This window comes from Triticum aestivum, chromosome 2D, assembly GCF_018294505.1.
Source record: "Triticum aestivum cultivar Chinese Spring chromosome 2D, IWGSC CS RefSeq v2.1, whole genome shotgun sequence".
In the NCBI taxonomy this organism is placed as follows: domain Eukaryota; kingdom Viridiplantae; phylum Streptophyta; class Magnoliopsida; order Poales; family Poaceae; genus Triticum; species Triticum aestivum.
The window spans coordinates 495,148,922-495,171,323 of record NC_057799.1 but is presented as its reverse complement, the minus strand read 5'-3'; the positions used below and the strand labels follow the sequence as shown (position 1 = coordinate 495,171,323).

The 22,402-nt window shown below is 43.7% G+C and overlaps 5 non-coding genes across 5 annotated transcripts; all 5 read left to right on the top strand.

Moving 5' to 3' along the window:
- The first annotated feature begins 208 nt into the window (after positions 1 to 208).
- TRNAI-GAU (transfer RNA isoleucine (anticodon GAU)) lies at positions 209 to 282 on the top strand. Its single transcript has one exon. It is a non-coding gene; the product is annotated as a tRNA-Ile (tRNA).
- A 2,620-nt stretch (positions 283 to 2,902) lies between these two features.
- On the top strand, positions 2,903 to 2,976 carry TRNAI-GAU (transfer RNA isoleucine (anticodon GAU)). Its single transcript has one exon. It is a non-coding gene; the product is annotated as a tRNA-Ile (tRNA).
- Positions 2,977 to 5,595: 2,619 nt separating this feature from the next.
- On the top strand, positions 5,596 to 5,669 carry TRNAI-GAU (transfer RNA isoleucine (anticodon GAU)). Its single transcript has one exon. It is a non-coding gene; the product is annotated as a tRNA-Ile (tRNA).
- A 2,620-nt stretch (positions 5,670 to 8,289) lies between these two features.
- Positions 8,290 to 8,363, top strand: TRNAI-GAU (transfer RNA isoleucine (anticodon GAU)). Its single transcript has one exon. It is a non-coding gene; the product is annotated as a tRNA-Ile (tRNA).
- Positions 8,364 to 9,719: 1,356 nt separating this feature from the next.
- Positions 9,720 to 9,793, top strand: TRNAI-GAU (transfer RNA isoleucine (anticodon GAU)). Its single transcript has one exon. It is a non-coding gene; the product is annotated as a tRNA-Ile (tRNA).
- The last annotated feature ends 12,609 nt before the right edge of the window (positions 9,794 to 22,402 follow it).

Genomic DNA, 22,402 nt, shown 5'->3' with positions numbered 1-22,402 from the left:
CATCACGAGTTTCTGAGAACATCCAACAAAATCAGTGCTGCTTACCACCGCTGAACTGCAATTCTTTGTTGAATTCAAAACACCTCTCCAGCTTATTAACTCTGGCCGCAGTGTAAGCGAGGAGCCTAACTCTCATGGGTCTTGATTTCTTGGTTCTTCTGTATTTTCAATTATTTTAATAAAGAAAGAAATATTAACTAAGAAATTAGGTCCTGTAGCTCAGTTGGTTAGAGTGTTGGTCTGATATACCAAAGGTCACGGGTTCAAGCCCCGTCGGGACCATATTTTAATTGTGATTACTCTCTTTTTCCTGTATATATAGGCGTTATTGTTTTTCCTTCTAAATTAAGAAAATAAGAAAACTTATTAGGTCTTGTCTCTCAGGGACCACCAGGATTTTTTTAGTTATATGCAATCACGATTACTCTTTTTCTGTACTGATATATATACTAACTAACCCTAATGTTTTCTAGTAAACTGCGAAATAAAAATAACTTACCCTGATGTGGATCGTCGTCGTTCACCGGTGTCTTTTTTCTGTGTATTTTCTAACTGCTCATTGTTTTTCCTAGTAATTTGAGAAAACAAAAATGACTCATTAGGTCTTGTATATCAGGGGCCGCCAGGAGTTTTTAAAATTGTATTCAACCACGATTACTCATTGTATATTCTCTTTTACTATTATTTTAATAGCAAGGAAATATTTAAGAAGAAATTAGGTCCTGTAGCTCAGTTGGTTAGAGTGTTGGTCTGATATAAGGTCACGGGTTCAAGCCCCGTCGGGACCAATTCATTTTAACTGCAATTACTCTTTTTTCTCTATATTCTCTAACCGATAATTGTGTTTCTTTTTGAGGGAACCGATCATTGCTTCCTAGTAGTAATTTGAGAAAATAAAAATAAGTTATTACTACGTGTTGTACCTCAGGAACCGTCAGGATTTCTAAATTAAATTCCCGCCCATTACTATTTTTTCTACTGGTATTAGTATACTATAATCAACCCCTCATTGTTTTCACGTGTAGTCAAATATATGTTTTTTGTATAAATTTATAATATTTCTTGCATTATTTCTACTGGTACATACGATTTTTGCCAGAAAAAAGTTGTGTAGTCAGATGACTACACTGCCATGTAGCTTCACCACTGCGCTGGACCAAAGGTCATTAATTTAATTGTAACTACCTTTTCAAGTATATTCTCTAAACCTCTTATTGTTTTATAGTACCTGCAAAAAAAACTTGAAAAGGAGTATAAAGAGCTTATTAGAGCAATTCTACCAGATTACTTATAACCCCCCATCTTCCAATAAAACTATCAAAAATAGAGAAATACTCACTCAAGCAGATTCCCTAAGTGACCCTCTATCTCTAAAAAAAATTGGAGAGCACCCTCTAAAAGACCGCACCACCCTTTATAAATTTATTTAAGAGAGAGGGAAATACAGAGGGACACCCTATGCACAAAAGTTTTGGTGCCAACAAAACTTCTTGCCCTTTTCATTTACTCTCGTACGTGCGGCGCCACCGCCATGGTCTCCCCACCCCTACCGACTCTGTGACTCATTCCCCTGTCGCAGCCTTCCCTCCGCCTCTTGTGTCTGGTAGCCGGCTCCACAACCCTCCCTCCTCGCCGCCGCACCCCCAGCAGCCGACCCTGCCAGTCGCAACCGGTGAAGCACCACCTTGGTTCCTTCTTTCTCCAGTCATTGCTCATCAACATAACAGGCAGAGGCTGGAGGGACATCCTAGGGGGGGTGGCGAGTGGAGGGGACTAGCGAGAGGCACAAGGTGCACCAACCAGAACGGGGGTGCGTCCGGATGATGAGCAAGAAACGAAAGGGAAGAAAAGAAGAAAAATAGTGACACAGTGACAACTGAGTCCCACATGGAAGAAGTACAGAGGATGCAGTTCTAGGGCGTGTGATTTAGCAGTGCGCTCTAAAACCTCTTAGAGTGCCCTCTAGAACCATTAGAGGGCCTGCCCTTTTAACAAATCTGCTGGAATTTCTCTGAGATCTATTTGTGCCAAAGGTGGAGGGTTCAAATCCCTCTAGCTAACCAGCCGGCCCTGCCCAATGCTGCATGCATCACTAGGCCAATTATTGAGGTGATCAAGACCATGCATAAAACAATTCCGTGGGTATCGACCAAAGTTACCAGTGAGTCTAACACCGAACAATTAAGAAGATGTGAAGCATGATCCATGCAGTCCATACACTATATATGCCCAACAATCAAAACAACACAGTAAAGTAACCTGTTACAGTCTCCAAGACTCCAACTCTTCTACTTTATGCTTGCTTGTGCCCATTGCGATCATAGACCGATGCTGATGCGTGAAAGCAACGGCGCGCTTGTGTGAACTGCCGGCCTCCACATGAACCGCCCGATGTGGATCGTCGTCGTTCACTGATCACTGGTGTCTTTCAAGAACTTTGTAAGAAGAGTTGGAGACTGCAAATATTATCATCAAGCTGTAAGAAGTATATCTTTCAGGAGCAGCAGATCCAATTGTCAAATGTCGGTTTCCAGCATGTTATCTGCAAATATTATCATCGGATATAACCTAATTTTAGAGTTGTCAAATGATCTGTGACACAGAAAGAGCTGTCAAGTAATGTGTGTAAACTGATGAGTGTGAGACTGGGTATTAAGATAGATAGATGTGCCCACTCAAGAGGACCGACGCAACCATCACGAGTTTCTGAGAACATCCAACAAAATCAGTGCTGCTTACCACCGCTGAACTGCAATTCTTTGTTGAATTCAAAACACCTCTCCAGCTTATTAACTCTGGCCGCAGTGTAAGCGAGGAGCCTAACTCTCATGGGTCTTGATTTCTTGGTTCTTCTGTATTTTCAATTATTTTAATAAAGAAAGAAATATTAACTAAGAAATTAGGTCCTGTAGCTCAGTTGGTTAGAGTGTTGGTCTGATATACCAAAGGTCACGGGTTCAAGCCCCGTCGGGACCATATTTTAATTGTGATTACTCTCTTTTTCCTGTATATATAGGCGTTATTGTTTTTCCTTCTAAATTAAGAAAATAAGAAAACTTATTAGGTCTTGTCTCTCAGGGACCACCAGGATTTTTTTAGTTATATGCAATCACGATTACTCTTTTTCTGTACTGATATATATACTAACTAACCCTAATGTTTTCTAGTAAACTGCGAAATAAAAATAACTTACCCTGATGTGGATCGTCGTCGTTCACCGGTGTCTTTTTCTGTGTATTTTCTAACTGCTCATTGTTTTTCCTAGTAATTTGAGAAAACAAAAATGACTCATTAGGTCTTGTATATCAGGGGCCGCCAGGAGTTTTTAAAATTGTATTCAACCACGATTACTCATTGTATATTCTCTTTTACTATTATTTTAATAGCAAGGAAATATTTAAGAAGAAATTAGGTCCTGTAGCTCAGTTGGTTAGAGTGTTGGTCTGATATAAGGTCACGGGTTCAAGCCCCGTCGGGACCAATTCATTTTAACTGCAATTACTCTTTTTTCTCTATATTCTCTAACCGATAATTGTGTTTCTTTTTGAGGGAACCGATCATTGCTTCCTAGTAGTAATTTGAGAAAATAAAAATAAGTTATTACTACGTGTTGTACCTCAGGAACCGTCAGGATTTCTAAATTAAATTCCCGCCCATTACTATTTTTTCTACTGGTATTAGTATACTATAATCAACCCCTCATTGTTTTCACGTGTAGTCAAATATATGTTTTTTGTATAAATTTATAATATTTCTTGCATTATTTCTACTGGTACATACGATTTTTGCCAGAAAAAAGTTGTGTAGTCAGATGACTACACTGCCATGTAGCTTCACCACTGCGCTGGACCAAAGGTCATTAATTTAATTGTAACTACCTTTTCAAGTATATTCTCTAAACCTCTTATTGTTTTATAGTACCTGCAAAAAAAACTTGAAAAGGAGTATAAAGAGCTTATTAGAGCAATTCTACCAGATTACTTATAACCCCCCATCTTCCAATAAAACTATCAAAAATAGAGAAATACTCACTCAAGCAGATTCCCTAAGTGACCCTCTATCTCTAAAAAAAATTGGAGAGCACCCTCTAAAAGACCGCACCACCCTTTATAAATTTATTTAAGAGAGAGGGAAATACAGAGGGACACCCTATGCACAAAAGTTTTGGTGCCAACAAAACTTCTTGCCCTTTTCATTTACTCTCGTACGTGCGGCGCCACCGCCATGGTCTCCCCACCCCTACCGACTCTGTGACTCATTCCCCTGTCGCAGCCTTCCCTCCGCCTCTTGTGTCTGGTAGCCGGCTCCACAACCCTCCCTCCTCGCCGCCGCACCCCCAGCAGCCGACCCTGCCAGTCGCAACCGGTGAAGCACCACCTTGGTTCCTTCTTTCTCCAGTCATTGCTCATCAACATAACAGGCAGAGGCTGGAGGGACATCCTAGGGGGGGTGGCGAGTGGAGGGGACTAGCGAGAGGCACAAGGTGCACCAACCAGAACGGGGGTGCGTCCGGATGATGAGCAAGAAACGAAAGGGAAGAAAAGAAGAAAAATAGTGACACAGTGACAACTGAGTCCCACATGGAAGAAGTACAGAGGATGCAGTTCTAGGGCGTGTGATTTAGCAGTGCGCTCTAAAACCTCTTAGAGTGCCCTCTAGAACCATTAGAGGGCCTGCCCTTTTAACAAATCTGCTGGAATTTCTCTGAGATCTATTTGTGCCAAAGGTGGAGGGTTCAAATCCCTCTAGCTAACCAGCCGGCCCTGCCCAATGCTGCATGCATCACTAGGCCAATTATTGAGGTGATCAAGACCATGCATAAAACAATTCCGTGGGTATCGACCAAAGTTACCAGTGAGTCTAACACCGAACAATTAAGAAGATGTGAAGCATGATCCATGCAGTCCATACACTATATATGCCCAACAATCAAAACAACACAGTAAAGTAACCTGTTACAGTCTCCAAGACTCCAACTCTTCTACTTTATGCTTGCTTGTGCCCATTGCGATCATAGACCGATGCTGATGCGTGAAAGCAACGGCGCGCTTGTGTGAACTGCCGGCCTCCACATGAACCGCCCGATGTGGATCGTCGTCGTTCACTGATCACTGGTGTCTTTCAAGAACTTTGTAAGAAGAGTTGGAGACTGCAAATATTATCATCAAGCTGTAAGAAGTATATCTTTCAGGAGCAGCAGATCCAATTGTCAAATGTCGGTTTCCAGCATGTTATCTGCAAATATTATCATCGGATATAACCTAATTTTAGAGTTGTCAAATGATCTGTGACACAGAAAGAGCTGTCAAGTAATGTGTGTAAACTGATGAGTGTGAGACTGGGTATTAAGATAGATAGATGTGCCCACTCAAGAGGACCGACGCAACCATCACGAGTTTCTGAGAACATCCAACAAAATCAGTGCTGCTTACCACCGCTGAACTGCAATTCTTTGTTGAATTCAAAACACCTCTCCAGCTTATTAACTCTGGCCGCAGTGTAAGCGAGGAGCCTAACTCTCATGGGTCTTGATTTCTTGGTTCTTCTGTATTTTCAATTATTTTAATAAAGAAAGAAATATTAACTAAGAAATTAGGTCCTGTAGCTCAGTTGGTTAGAGTGTTGGTCTGATATACCAAAGGTCACGGGTTCAAGCCCCGTCGGGACCATATTTTAATTGTGATTACTCTCTTTTTCCTGTATATATAGGCGTTATTGTTTTTCCTTCTAAATTAAGAAAATAAGAAAACTTATTAGGTCTTGTCTCTCAGGGACCACCAGGATTTTTTTAGTTATATGCAATCACGATTACTCTTTTTCTGTACTGATATATATACTAACTAACCCTAATGTTTTCTAGTAAACTGCGAAATAAAAATAACTTACCCTGATGTGGATCGTCGTCGTTCACCGGTGTCTTTTTTCTGTGTATTTTCTAACTGCTCATTGTTTTTCCTAGTAATTTGAGAAAACAAAAATGACTCATTAGGTCTTGTATATCAGGGGCCGCCAGGAGTTTTTAAAATTGTATTCAACCACGATTACTCATTGTATATTCTCTTTTACTATTATTTTAATAGCAAGGAAATATTTAAGAAGAAATTAGGTCCTGTAGCTCAGTTGGTTAGAGTGTTGGTCTGATATAAGGTCACGGGTTCAAGCCCCGTCGGGACCAATTCATTTTAACTGCAATTACTCTTTTTTCTCTATATTCTCTAACCGATAATTGTGTTTCTTTTTGAGGGAACCGATCATTGCTTCCTAGTAGTAATTTGAGAAAATAAAAATAAGTTATTACTACGTGTTGTACCTCAGGAACCGTCAGGATTTCTAAATTAAATTCCCGCCCATTACTATTTTTTCTACTGGTATTAGTATACTATAATCAACCCCTCATTGTTTTCACGTGTAGTCAAATATATGTTTTTTGTATAAATTTATAATATTTCTTGCATTATTTCTACTGGTACATACGATTTTTGCCAGAAAAAAGTTGTGTAGTCAGATGACTACACTGCCATGTAGCTTCACCACTGCGCTGGACCAAAGGTCATTAATTTAATTGTAACTACCTTTTCAAGTATATTCTCTAAACCTCTTATTGTTTTATAGTACCTGCAAAAAAAACTTGAAAAGGAGTATAAAGAGCTTATTAGAGCAATTCTACCAGATTACTTATAACCCCCCATCTTCCAATAAAACTATCAAAAATAGAGAAATACTCACTCAAGCAGATTCCCTAAGTGACCCTCTATCTCTAAAAAAAATTGGAGAGCACCCTCTAAAAGACCGCACCACCCTTTATAAATTTATTTAAGAGAGAGGGAAATACAGAGGGACACCCTATGCACAAAAGTTTTGGTGCCAACAAAACTTCTTGCCCTTTTCATTTACTCTCGTACGTGCGGCGCCACCGCCATGGTCTCCCCACCCCTACCGACTCTGTGACTCATTCCCCTGTCGCAGCCTTCCCTCCGCCTCTTGTGTCTGGTAGCCGGCTCCACAACCCTCCCTCCTCGCCGCCGCACCCCCAGCAGCCGACCCTGCCAGTCGCAACCGGTGAAGCACCACCTTGGTTCCTTCTTTCTCCAGTCATTGCTCATCAACATAACAGGCAGAGGCTGGAGGGACATCCTAGGGGGGGTGGCGAGTGGAGGGGACTAGCGAGAGGCACAAGGTGCACCAACCAGAACGGGGGTGCGTCCGGATGATGAGCAAGAAACGAAAGGGAAGAAAAGAAGAAAAATAGTGACACAGTGACAACTGAGTCCCACATGGAAGAAGTACAGAGGATGCAGTTCTAGGGCGTGTGATTTAGCAGTGCGCTCTAAAACCTCTTAGAGTGCCCTCTAGAACCATTAGAGGGCCTGCCCTTTTAACAAATCTGCTGGAATTTCTCTGAGATCTATTTGTGCCAAAGGTGGAGGGTTCAAATCCCTCTAGCTAACCAGCCGGCCCTGCCCAATGCTGCATGCATCACTAGGCCAATTATTGAGGTGATCAAGACCATGCATAAAACAATTCCGTGGGTATCGACCAAAGTTACCAGTGAGTCTAACACCGAACAATTAAGAAGATGTGAAGCATGATCCATGCAGTCCATACACTATATATGCCCAACAATCAAAACAACACAGTAAAGTAACCTGTTACAGTCTCCAAGACTCCAACTCTTCTACTTTATGCTTGCTTGTGCCCATTGCGATCATAGACCGATGCTGATGCGTGAAAGCAACGGCGCGCTTGTGTGAACTGCCGGCCTCCACATGAACCGCCCGATGTGGATCGTCGTCGTTCACTGATCACTGGTGTCTTTCAAGAACTTTGTAAGAAGAGTTGGAGACTGCAAATATTATCATCAAGCTGTAAGAAGTATATCTTTCAGGAGCAGCAGATCCAATTGTCAAATGTCGGTTTCCAGCATGTTATCTGCAAATATTATCATCGGATATAACCTAATTTTAGAGTTGTCAAATGATCTGTGACACAGAAAGAGCTGTCAAGTAATGTGTGTAAACTGATGAGTGTGAGACTGGGTATTAAGATAGATAGATGTGCCCACTCAAGAGGACCGACGCAACCATCACGAGTTTCTGAGAACATCCAACAAAATCAGTGCTGCTTACCACCGCTGAACTGCAATTCTTTGTTGAATTCAAAACACCTCTCCAGCTTATTAACTCTGGCCGCAGTGTAAGCGAGGAGCCTAACTCTCATGGGTCTTGATTTCTTGGTTCTTCTGTATTTTCAATTATTTTAAGAAAGAAAGAAATATTAACTAAGAAATTAGGTCCTGTAGCTCAGTTGGTTAGAGTGTTGGTCTGATATACCAAAGGTCACGGGTTCAAGCCCCGTCGGGACCATATTTTAATTGTGATTACTCTCTTTTTCCTGTATATATAGGCGTTATTGTTTTTCCTTCTAAATTAAGAAAATAAGAAAACTTATTAGGTCTTGTCTCTCAGGGACCACCAGGATTTTTTTAGTTATATGCAATCACGATTACTCTTTTTCTGTACTGATATATATACTAACTAACCCTAATGTTTTCTAGTAAACTGCGAAATAAAAATAACTTACCCTGATGTGGATCGTCATCGTTCACCGGTGTCTTTCAAGAAGGCTGTAAGAAGAGTTCGAAACTGCAAATATTATCATCAAGCAGTAAGAAGTACTCCGTCCATTCCCAAATATAAGTCTTTTTAGACATTCCAACAAGTGACTATATACGGAGCAAAACGAGTGAATCTACACTCTAAAATTTGTCTACATACATCCGTATGTTGTAGTCTATTTGAAATGTCTAAAAAGACTTACATTTAGGAACGGAGGGGGTATATCTTTAAGAGCAGCAGATCCAATTGTCAAATCACAAAGTTCCTTTGTAGCTCAGGCTACATGGAACCTCTTATCCTCAACTCTCCAGCCTTGCTTTAAGATCCGTACTCTCCAACTAACTAACAACAACAAGATTTCTCTTTTTTGTTTCTCAAAAATGAAACAACATATGAACTTCAAACTTTGCAGGTCGAACAAACATTAGAACATCAATGTGTGAAAAAACTTTCAGATTTTTTGGTCTGATATAAATATACAAAATGAGATATTCTTTGAATAAAAATATTATTTCAAGTATTTAAAATGCATGAAAAAATCTGAAAGTTTTTTCCTAGATTGTAGTTAGAATGTATTGTTGTTCTGCAAAATTTGAAGTTTATATGTTGTGTCGTTTGAGAAAAACAAAAAAGACAAATGTGTCTGCACGGATCTTGATGCATAAATGGATGGCAAAGATAAGGGGTACCATGTAGCCTGAGCTACAGAAAACCACACTCCAAATGTCGGTTTCACGGTTGTTATCTGCAAATATTATCATCGGATTTAAACTAATGAATGTTTGTCAGATGATCTGTGACACAGAAAGAGTTGTCAAGTAATGTGTATAAGCTGATGACCGTGAGACTGGGTATTAAGATAGATAGATGCGCCCACTCAACAGGACTGACGCAACCATCATGAGTTTCTCAGAAACATCCAACAAAATCAGTGCTGCTTACCACCACTGAACAGCAATCCTTTATTGAATTCAAAGCACCTCTCCAGCTTACTAACCCCGGCCGCAGTATAAGCAAGGAGCCCAACTCTCATGGGTCTTAATTTCTAGTTCTTCTGTATTTTCAATTATTTTAATATAGAAACAAATATTAACAAAATAATTAGGTTCTGTAGCTCAGTTGGTTAGAGTGTTGGTCTGATATACCAAAGGTCACGGGTTCAAGCCCCGTCGGGACCATTTTGTTTTTTTAAATGCGATTACTCTTTTTTTCCTGTATATGCGTTATTGTTTTTTCTAGTAAATTTAGAAAATAAAAATAGCTTATCAGGACTTGTATCTCAGGGACCGCCAGGATATGCAATCATGATCACTCTTTTTTTTACTGATATACTAGCTAAGCCCTAATGTTTTTTAGTAGGGAACTAGAAATAAAAATAACTTACTCCCTCCGATCCATAAATTGTTGTTGATTTAGTACATAATATGATCGTAGGGAGTATTAGATCCGGTATCACAGGCCCTGCCGGACGATTGTTTAATTAATGTAGGGTTTTTCATGGATTTAATGAATTTAGCTATGAGTACATTTTCTTCAATATATTATCCAACCCCTCAATGTTTTCTATATAATCTCTCACCCTCTAAGAAGTTGTCAAAATAGAGAAATACGGACACTAAAAACATCTTCAACCGGACTGGGTCAATTGAGATGTCCACGGAAACCCCATTTGTCTGCGCATGCAAAGTTCACCCCCATTCCTCTCCAAATTATCCGGAAAATGCATATAATTGATAGGTAAGGGTGTATTATCTAGAGTTGTTCTTAGATCGATTTGCCTCAAAAGCTAGCGGGTTCAAGGAACCTTGCTATGCGTACGACGAGTTTTCTGCCCAACACTGTACGACTAGAGATAATTATAAATAGTTTAGTTTGTGGGCCATAGTATCTACGGATGATTTGCTCTCTGGTCGTACTGCTCGGACGAGAAAAGCATCGTATGCAAGGTTCAAGTCCATCAAGCAGCCAGACAGCCGGTCCCCAAAAAAAACTAGCCAGACAGCCTTGCCCAATGCTACATCACTAGGCCAATGATTGAGGTGATCAAGACCATGCATGAAACAATTCCGTGTGTATCGACCAAATGTACCAATGGATCTAACCAAACAATTAAGAAGATGTGAAGCATGATCCACGCAGTCCATGGACTAGGCTCAAAATGAAAACAAACACAGTAAACTAACCTGTTACAGTCCCCAACTCTTCTACTTTATGCTTGCTTGTGCAACGTCGCGATCGTAGGCCGACGCTGATGCGTGAAAGCGACGGGGCATCTTGTGTGAACTGCCGGCCTCCACATGAACCGCCCGATGTGGATCGTCGTCGTTCACTGGTGTCTTCTCCCACTCACTCAAGTACAGAAGATGCCTGCACAGCAGTCCTCGTCGTTCACAGGTGTCTTCTCAGTTTTCTCATGGCACAGATCAGCCACAATGTCTCGTGGAATCGTAGTGTGTGGGATTGCTTTCACTGATGTGGGATTGTACTGCATGTATGTATAGCTTAGAGCAACTCTAGCAGATCCCGTATCCGGCGTAAACCCGCATAATTCCGGCGATTATATGGGCTCGGCCCATTTTTCTGGTCAGACCAGAGCCCGCATCGGTGTCCGGCCTGTAAATTTTTTTGCCGCAGCCCGCAAACGCAACCCCCGAGTCACTATAACTGCGGGTTTGCGGGGCAGATGCGGGTCGAAACCCTATCCTCCCGCCGCCGCGTTCCCCTCCAATTCCCCACCGCGCCGCTCGATTTCTCGCCGCCGGCGAGCCTTGAACCACCATGGCCGACTCGGAGATGAGGCGGAGCGCCGCCGCCATGCCAGATCTGACGCCGCGCGCAAGCGGGGGCGCGTCGGTGGCTCAACCAGGGTGCCCGGCCGCCGCCGGCATTCGACCGGCGCGAGCTCGACGAGTTCGAGCTCGAGCGCGCCCTTCGCCGCCGCGCCTCCTCCGGCAACTGGTCCGCGGGGAGCTCATCCGGCCACTGGTCCGCAGGGAGCTCATCCGTGGGCGCATCGAGCTCGCGGCTCGTTCCGGTGAAGAGGGAGTCGGAGGAGGCCGTGCCCGATGCGCCGCCGCGCCGAGGCGTCATCGGACCAGAGGACTACCTTCCACCGAGGCAGGAGGAGCTCCTCGAGCGCGTCGTCCTCGAGCGGTCGGCGAGGGAGCTGCAGGAGATGGAAGAGCGCATCCGGCGCGAGCTCGAGTACGAGCAGCTCTTCCTCGATTCGGGCCTCACGGCATCGCAGGCGCAGGCATCGAAGGAGGCCGACCTGCGCGTGATGAAGGAGGAGCAGGCGAAGCTCTTCGTCGACCTCGGCTCCGACTCCTCCGACTCCGACTGATCGCCGCCGGTGGGCAGCTTCCGCAGGAGCTCCGGTGAGCTCAATTTTGTTGCAGTGATGCGGTAGCGTAGGCCCTGTCTAGCATATCTAACCTCTATGTATGTATGTGGCGTGTATGAACTTATTTGAGAAGAAGAAACATGTATGCGAGCGAGCTCCGGCGAGCTGTTGTTTAAATTTCTCGCGCGAAACAATTTTTTTTGAAATTTAGGGGTCCGTTTGCGGTTTCTAGTCTGCCGCTGCAATTTTCGGCCTGCATAATCGCCCCCGTGCGACCTGCAAACACATTTTACGGGTCGGCAAAATGCGGGGTCTGCTAGAGTTGCTCTAACGAGCTGTCCACGGCTGCCTTTGGTTCAACCACGCAAAGCGGCACCCGATGCTCGATCTGACCGTGTTCTGAAGTTCTCTGACTGGATTGTGTACAGGAAACCTTTTCCTGTCCTCTGATTTTGTTCGCCAGCAGTTCCATCTTCTTTAGGATGCATGCAGAGTAAACATCAGATTTGCCCTAGAAACCCTACACAATCGTCTCCGCTGTGACAAGAAATGACGGCGACATTGGTAAATCGCCTCAACAATTTGTTTTATTTTGTCTGGAATCGCGTAAAAATCATACGCTCTCCAGAGCAAATCGACGATAGAAGTAAATAGATCGATGATAGAGGCCCTAGTTAGAAGATCCGTCAAGAATGTAGTATTAGGTTACCTCCTGGCGCTGGAGGACGGAGCCACGGAGGGAAGGGGCGATTGATTGTAGCGCGCGCATCTCCAGTGGCAAGGGTTGTAGCGCAACCACGAGCCGGTGCCCGATGTCCTAGAACTGCCGTGAGGGAGTGCGCCGGGAACGCGGCCCAAAGTCACGCTCGTGCACCTGACCCCAGGGCAACTCCAATGCTACGATAAAAAAATGATTAAAAAAAACTCCAACCTGCCGACCCATTTCGCATGCGTAACGAACAGAGACAGCGGCCCGACGTGCCGACACAAACGGACACGCGTTCATTTTTTGTCGGGCACGACTATGTCTCGCCTTCAACGAGTCTGGCTTCGGATTCACTGAAGGGAGAGCGAGCTGGGCCGGCCCACGAGCACGGGAGCCCACAGCCTCTTTTCCCTAATTTTTCTACTTTTTCTGTTTTCTTTTTTAATATATTTTTGTATTTTTTATACTTTATTAAAATATTCTAAATATATATATTACAAAAAACTCTTTTCAATTATTTTTTGATGTTGAACAAGTATTTGAACTACAAGAGTTTCAGCTACTAAGGCCAAGAGAACTATAAGAAATGTCTCTGCAAGTGAGAAGAATAAGGCCTCAGTGCCTGAAGCTGCTGAAGATGATGAGCCACTAGTGCTAAGGAAACTGAGACCCAAGATTCCAGATCATGACAATGCTCATCCCACTGCTGAGAACATGATGTTAAGAAAGGACAAATGTTTTTGCGTCAGTGGAGATTATCTGATCCTTGTTCTATCAGGAGAAGAGTTGCTTGTGATTATCGTTTCCACACCAAAAAGCATGAAGATTTTATGAAACTGTGCTGCTTGACAAGAAGCTTATTGTCAGTGACATGAAATGGGTGGATTGGGAATACATTGATGACAACGAAGATAACTTTCCCATGTTCATGAGAGTTTCAGACTTGCAGGTGTTGATGCTTTTGTTGGGAAGAAGCTTACCTCATGTTGATGGGATGATAATGCAATTCTATTCAACTGCTCATTTCTATCCAGATGGAAGGATTGCGCGGATGACTGAGGGAGTGAGATACCAGTCGACCATCTCTGAGTGGGCAACTCTTCTTGGTGTTCCTGAAGAAGAAGAAGAGAGAGACATTGATGTGTATGCAAAGCCCAAGATGGACCACAACTTCATGAAGGACATGTACAAAGCTATTCCTGAGAAAGATGTTGAGACCCACAAGTTAGGTTCTGTGAAGCATTTGCTACCTGGTTTGGCCACTACAAACACTATTTTGAGGCACACTCTGTTGCCCAAATCTGAAGATGACAAGATGATCCATAGCCATTCCATCAACCTGTTGCATCTCTTTGACACACCTAAAAAATTCAAGGTAATGAGCTTAAATGTTGAAACTATCAAGAGGACAGCTGCAGACCAAAAGAGATCATGTGGTTTTGCTCCGCACATCCAGTTACTCATCAATTCCAAGGTTGGAACGAGCACATATCTTCTTGATCGTGAGCATCTCCCGTTGTTGCTAGAATTCAAGGATAACGTAGTGGTGATGGACCCATCTCACCCTACTTCTGTTGAGGCACAAGAGAAGATACAGGCAGCCGCCGCAGCTAAGGAAGCATCTGGTCCATTTGCTAATCTCAAGACCAAAAGTGATCAAATGACTTATCTACTAGAAGCAACCCTGAGGATTGAACAAAGTTTGGCCAGCCTTGTCAAGAACCAGTAGAGCTTAGAGCGGATAGTTGAGGCAAAAAAATTATGATCTTGATGTAAAGGTCATAGAGGTCCAGACCATCGTGGAGAAGCTGAAGAATGATGTTGATGCAGCTACTAAAGCTAGAGAGGATGCAGAGGACAGTGGTGACGACATACCTACTACTGACAGATTCCAAATAGTGCCTAGGGCAGCAAGGTCTGCTACTGTGCCTACTGCAGATATGATGACTACCGCTTCAGCGCCTTCTGCTACTCCATCAGTTCCACCGCTAGTGTCTACTCCACCAACCCAACAGACGTCAACCGAAGCTTTTGCAGATACATTTCTCTCAACACCATCTACGCACACCGGAGCTGCCAGCTAGAGATCTTCACCTCCAGGAGCTACTGGGGATCATGCCTAGAGAGACACATAGCTCTATACCTATTCGAGCTTTTTGGTACTTGTTGCCAAAGGAGGAGAATTTGTATAGATCATTAGGCTGTGTGAGAGAGAGAGTGTCTTGCTTTTGCTCGTTTTATTTCTTCGAGTTTTTGCTACTACTTGGTTTATGCTACTTTGATTTGCTCGTTTGATTTCTTCGAGTTTTTGCTACTACTTCGTTTATTCTACTTGTCTTTGTTGCATGTGCGAGATACTATGTTGGTTGTTTGTGCTTGATCATACTATGCTTCATGTTATGCACATTGCTTACCATTATCATTATCATTATCTTTGTATGATCATTCACTTGTGTTTTTGGTGATGAGTGCTTATTATTCCAATCATATCATTTTGTGCGCTCCACCAAGTTGTATGTGACATGGAAGAGTGACACATGATCCTAATCGATTGTGCATTTGCATTCAAACGCAAATTTTTAATAACGCACAAATTTAGGGGGAGCTCTTTCTTATCACATACTTCTCAAAGAAACGACGTATTTCATTCATCTAATCATTTGTCGAAGCTTTGATCTATATGTTGTCATCAATTACCAAAAAAGGGGAGATTGAAAGTGCAACTAATCCCTGGGTGGTTTTGGTAATTAATAACAACATATATCTCATTGCAAATATCCTTTCAAGTTAAAGATTTCAGGAAGTTCAGTGATTGGCATGACAAGGACTAGTGATTGTGGACCCCTCAAAATGCCAAGGACATGGATTGGCAAAAGCTCAAGACTCTACATTTTTGGTTAAGTGATCCAAGATCACATTGAGTCCATAGAAAAGCCAATACTATTAAAAGGGGATGAGGTGTTGTTGATGATCTGGTTGCTCAAGTGCTTAGTGATATTGTTCAAAAACCCTCAACCACTTTCTCTATCCAAATCTATCCTAAACCCTAAAATCCAACTCGGTCCCACCGAAACCTACAGATCTGGACCCACAGTTCATCTGGACACTGGCACAGCTAAACCCTAACAGATCGGAGTCAGCGATATGGATCTCGGTCCTACTGAGATGGCCTTGCCAACTCTCTGTCATATATTGCAACTATTTTGGTCTTACCGAGTTTTGCAATCGGTGCCACCGAGATGGCTTGACAACCTTCTGTTGTCTTATTACTTCACTTCGGCCCTATCGAGTTGATGCAATCGGTGCCACCGAAACGAGGTTTGCCTTTACCATTGCACATCGGTCCCTTCAAGATGTTTCTGAAGGAAATATGCCCTAAAGGCAATAATAAAGTTGTTATTTATATTTCCTTATATCATGATAAATGTTTATTATTCATGCTAGAATTGTATTAACCGGAAACTTGATACATGTGTGAATACATAGACAAAACAAAGTGTCCCTAGTATGCCTCTACTAAACTAGCTCGTTAATCAAAGATGGTTAAGTTTCCTGACCATAGACATGTGTTGTCATTTGATGAATGGGATCACATCATTAGAGAATGATGTGATGGACAAGACCCATCTGTTAGCTTAGCATTATGATGGTTGAGTTTTATTGCTATTGCTTTCTTCATGACTTATACATGTTCCTCTGACTATGAGATTATGCAACTCCCGAATACCGGAGGAACACCTTATGTGCTATCAATCGTCACAACATAACTGGGTGATTATAAAGGTGCTCTACACGTGTCTCCGAAGGTGTTTGTAGGGTTGGCATAGATCGAGATTAGGATTTGTCACTCCGTGTATCGGAGAGGTATCTCTGGGCCCTCTCGGTAATGCACATCACTATAAGCCTTGCAAGCAATGTGACGTGGCTGCTGGCGGCGGGGAAGAAGATCTGAGGCGGCGAAAGACAGTCTGGAGAGCGGATCCCTGCTGTGGTGAACCCTTCCGTCGTTGGAGCAGCTGAGCTAGGGTGGAACACAGCGCCGCAGGAGCAGGACAAACCACACAAGGTTTTCTTTGACACATATCTGTAACAGAAGTAATTGAGTAAGGGCTTGTTTGAATTTGAGGATTCTAACAATGTAGGGATAGGAAATAGACAGGAATAGGATAGGAATGCACGTGCAAAACAGAGAATTTTAAAACACAGGATTTCTGCCAATCTGGGTGTTTGATTCACAACAATTGGAAGATCACAGGATGCAAAAAAGCATGGTGAGATTAAGTCAAACGACAAGAAAATGTATGGTTATAATGCTATTATGCTACTATCTCTTAGTCTTGTGCTTGATGAATAGGAATATGAAAAGGAGGAGAAGTGGAAATTAGAATTCCTACGGTTTTTCTTTCAAGGAGACACTAAAGGAACAAATCCTACAGTTTTCCTTTGCTCCATTCCTTTGCACCAAATTCATGAAAAGTAGTACCATAGGAAACTTTCCAATTCCGATATTTTTCATTCACTTTTCCTTTCAAGCACTGGCGATTCTAGTAGGCAGGCTTGAGCAAGGAAAATCCTACGCTAAAAAATGTTTTTGTGCTACTTCTATTACTTTGGACCCAGGCCACTGCCATACTAGCTCAACTCCCAGGCCCATCGACAAATGCACAGCTCAAATGCCCAGAGATAAATAATGATGGCGTTCAAGAGAGTCCATCACGGATAGCTAAGTTGCCTGGTACCTCACTGCTTGTCATATAGTAGGATAAAATAATCGTATTTCCCGTTACTACGAGTGCTCAGTGGACAATATATATAACATGTAGAGTAAAAAAGAGATGCAACAAGTGTACAACCTCTTTGGCGAAGCCATGTCAATCTCAGCGTGATTGGGTTGGCCGGTGAGGATGCTCCGGCTGACTTGGCTGTCGGAGGAGGGGAAGAAGATCTTAGGCTTCTGGAGATGGAGCCCGAGGTACTGCTCCGCTGTGATGGAGGGTTTCGTCGTTGGAGCAGCTCCGGTGAGTTGTACGACGCCGAGGCTGAAGCAGGACAAGAGAGACAACGAACAACGTTAACCTGAGTGGAATTCTAATAGCATCTCCAATACATGACGTAAAATACATAACCACAAAGTGCTAGATGTAAAATACATCAGCCGCTCATCTCTGAACTTAACTGCCGAAACTGAATTTAACTATCGAAACTGAACTTAACTGTCGAAACTGAACTTAACTATCGAAACTGAATTTTGCTGTCGAAACTGAATTTTGCTGTCAAAACTGAATTTTGCTGTCAAAACTGAATGCACTAGCAAGGTGAGGCTACACGTCGGTCGACTGACTTTTTCATCTCTGGTCAGTCAATTTTGCAGCCATTGGATACGAAATCAAGGGCCTGCGGTTCATCTTCAACCTCCACCCCCTGAGCCGCCAGCCACCACCGGCCAAATAGCAGCCCCCTGCCGCCCGCGGCCGGCGGTGCGCCGCCCCGCCCGCCCCGAAAACACTCCCCACCGCCGGTCCGCCGCCGCCCCGGCCATCCCTCTAGGCCCCCCCGTGCCGAGCTTTTTCTCCGGCGATCCCCACACCACCGCCCCGCCAACGCCCCGCCACCACCGGCGACCACCGCCCCCATCCTGAACCCTAAGATAGATAGTGGGGTACCTCTCCGGCGAGCCCCCTCCCCGCTGCGGCTGGTTCTTCCTTCACCCCGGCGAGCCCCCCCCCCCCACCCCCTAAAAATTGACTGACCCAAAAGTCGATTCAGTTGACTGAAGTATAGCTAAATCGGAGCAGCATCGCAAGCAAGAGCGAGAGCAGCAGCGCGAGCAAGAGAAATAGCAAGAGCAGACCAGGCAGGGGACCGAGAGCAAGAGCAGAGCAGCAGCGCGAGCGAGAGCTAAAGCAGCATCAGCTCCTACTGATGTGGACGTCGCCGCCGAGGGAGTGACGCCGTGGAGGAAGTGGCCAGCGACGCCGCCGTGGATGGAGCCGCGTCGTGTCGGCTCGGGACCGAGCGCCGGCAGCACCGTGAGATCGAATCAAGAAGAAAATGCGGTGATTAGTGTACAACCTCTTTGGTGGCGCCGATTAGGCTGCAGCTTCATCCGAGGAAACGGTGATGATGATGCTCTTCTGGTGGTGCAGGTGAAGACGGCGGTGTGGGAATGGAGGTGGCGCGAAAGACGAGGGGAACGTCGGGGCAGCTCCTTGGAGGTGGAGGACGGGGTGGCTGAACCGGCGGGACGATGAGATCGACGACGGATCCTCATCCAGTACGGTGGATGACGGACGTCGAGGTGTTGCTGTGGACGACGTCGTCGTGGAAGAGGCTCCGGCTGGGTGGCGGACGGAGGAGGGTGTGGGGTTTCGTCGCGGGTTTTCGTGGCCTCGATGTACGAATGGGTGGGCGGATGGGATGGCAGTGGGGAACCATGGCTTAGAGACGCGCTTGTCCAAAATGTGGGGTAAGTTACGAAAGTACCCCCACCGATTTGAGGCAGTTCTTTCGGTTCAGGGGTACCACGGGCATTTCACGTGTCAGGATTTCACAGGAGGTGGGAGTTTTCGCGCGCGTTGTAATTTCGGAATAGCAAGGCGCGGGTTGAGATGGAGGGAGTTGTCGGAGCACAACGAGACAAAGATATATCTTAAATATTTCGGGCTAACAAGGCGCGGGTTGAAGAGGCGGGAGTTTCGCAGCACGATAGACAGAGACGCTAGCTTGAATTTTCGGCATAACAAGGCGCGGGTTGAAGAGGCGGGAATTTCGGAAGAACAAGCTTAACGTGTACCCAAAGAAAGACAATTTGCACCTCAACGCGCACAGCACACACACAAACACCATTTAGACTAGAGTAAGGTACACGTGCATTGCACGCATGAGATTTGGCAACCAAATTATGAATAAATACCACATTATAGCATGCAAGCTTTGAGTCATATATGCATGATGTAGATGTTCGTTTAATTCTTATAGTTCATTTCATTCAAAATCATCTAGTTTTTATAAGAAAGCTAATCTATTTTAAGATTCATGGAATTGTGCGTCGTAAGACATAAAGTAAAAAAAAATAATGGCAAATCATGTAGAAAAACATTTGGGCAATTCTGATACGGAAGATTCTAGAACAAATAAGAAGTGCTTGTGTTTTGATGTTTGTGCATTATGCTTAAGTTCAACCATGGAGTCTTCTAGATTATACATGTGGCGAAATCTGGTGGAATCTAGATGATATCCAACGGCCAGTAGTGCTCAAATTTGCCATCTTTGGACCATCGGATTCGCCTCATCCAACGACCATCTTTCAAAGTTAAAGTTACCCGCACACAATATAAAAAATATAAAATATAATATATATAGGGGTATAGATATAGATATGTGATGCGAAAGCCGCCCATCATCTCCAATTAGAATAGTGTGTCCATGCACGGATGCGACGTGGCCAAATGATGTCTGCCATCGGTATCTCAAATTCAAATCAGTCTGACCTTGTTCAATGTGTATACATTACAACATGCTCGTTTCCAAACCACACCGCGCAGATCTCCGTTATATTCATGCATGCATGGGTTTCAAACATCAGGATCTCTTATTCAAATATTTGAATTCAACTTTACATTGATTATGACCTCACCTATTCTTTTACACCCACACAGTAGTCTTCTCTTTATAATTGTACCACTAACTTTCTCTCGTGCATGCATGCACACACACTACCAGTCGGCATTATCCATCGCACGCATGCAATCTTTTTCTTCAGGTCGGTCTCCCATGAAGGCACACACCCACACACATCCCCCTCTCCATCATATCGGGCATTCTTTATCTCTCACGCGTGCATGCGCAACGATCGATGTTCCTCTATGTATGTGTGTATATAGCTAGGTCTTTCATAGTTTTCCACACAAACCGATCAATCGATATATCCAGTGAGGTCTCACCCTCTTTCCCACGTCCACATCGATCAATCTATACCTCTCTATATAGGATTAACATATATAGCTAATACACCCACATTAATTATATATCCAACGTCCCCCTCTCATCATCCATGCCTTCCGCTTCATCTCTCAGACGCGTGCACAATGGCGAAGACAGGGGGCTGTAAGGGCCCTGCCCCCTCCCCCCTAACATCACTATATATCGAGGCTAATATGAATGTGATCATTAGACAATTGCTGCTAAAAATGGTTTAAGTTCATGAATTGACCCTCCTCATAAAGGATTAGCAATGCTTGGCCCCCTAGCTCATTTATTTTTCATGGCTCCACCACTGCGCGCAACAGCGCACGTGTTTGCCTCCTCTCTCTAAATATCGATCTCGCACTTGTGCATTCCTTCATAGTCTCCCTCCACTCGGCCCCTCGCACCATCTTCTAGCCCCCCACCGGATTTTGCCACATGTACAATCTAGCAGACTCCATGGTTGAACTTAAGCATAATGCAGAAACCTCAAAACAACAGTGGTTCTCTTTTGTTCTAGAATCTTCCGTATCATAACTGCCCAAACTTTTTTTCTAGTTGAATTGCCATTATTTTTTTTTACTTTATGATTTACAACGCACAATTCCATGAATCATAAAATAGATTAAGGGCTTCTTTGATTCAAAGGATTCTCAAAGGAATTTTGGAGGGTTCTAATCATTAGGAATTTTTCCTATCTTGGTTGTTTGATTCGTAGGATTGTAAACCATAGGAATTTTTCCATATGATTCATTTGCACTAGATTTCATAGGAAACATCCCATCCACTCAAACCTCTTTGAAAGAGTTATGCATTTTTTCTATGCACAATCAAACACTCGTACAATCCTATAGGATTCAAGACGACATTCCACTATAATCCCATGTCTTTTCCTATTCCCGCGTTCTTAGCTTTTTTATAAAAACTAATTGATTTTGAATGAGATGAACTATAAGAATTAAACGAAGGGCTACATCAGCCATATATGACTCAGAGCTTACATGCTATAGTGTGGTATTTATTCATAATTTGGTTGCAAAATCTGATGCGTGCAATGCACGTGTACCTTACTAGTACTTCGAGTATGTGCAAAACACGTAAATTAGAATACCAATGGCACGCTACATAGTGTCTCTCTTACAGTTCATGAAGCCACGTGGCACATGTGGAGGCGTTGTCGCGACCTCCTTGCGTGGATTGATCACAGTGACGTGCTGCTGGTTCTAGAAGAATGTACTCGTCCTCCCTGAGCCATACTGGCGGTACATGCACGAAGCGAAGATGTGCACGCACGCACTCATTCCCTCGCACGCACACGCGGGTACACGGGCGGACGCAATTTTGTACCAAGATCCACCCCATGTGATAATTTGACGCGCGTTCACTTCATTGATGGTCAATTAATACAGCGCATGCAAATTGAGTGGACGTGAGGGCGGAAGAAAGACATTATTACTCCACTGCGCGCATGCGAGTAGTTAAATCGTGGGTTGCTAGTAGTACTTCCATTGGTCTCCTTCGTATTTTGTGCCAATTTTTGACAGTAACATAATATTTACGCATTTGAGCAGTGTAGTACTTGAAATTTATGTTCCGCTAAACTCATCGGGAGCCGTTTCGGGCCTCGAAACCAAAACCATCAATTAATCTTTACCTTGTTCCCATCACATTCGAAAGCCTGCTCACACCTACTAGTACGTACCAAACCTCAACGTGTTCCCACTATGCAGGTATTAGTACTAGTGCTAGTACTTAGGTTATAAAAAGGGGAAC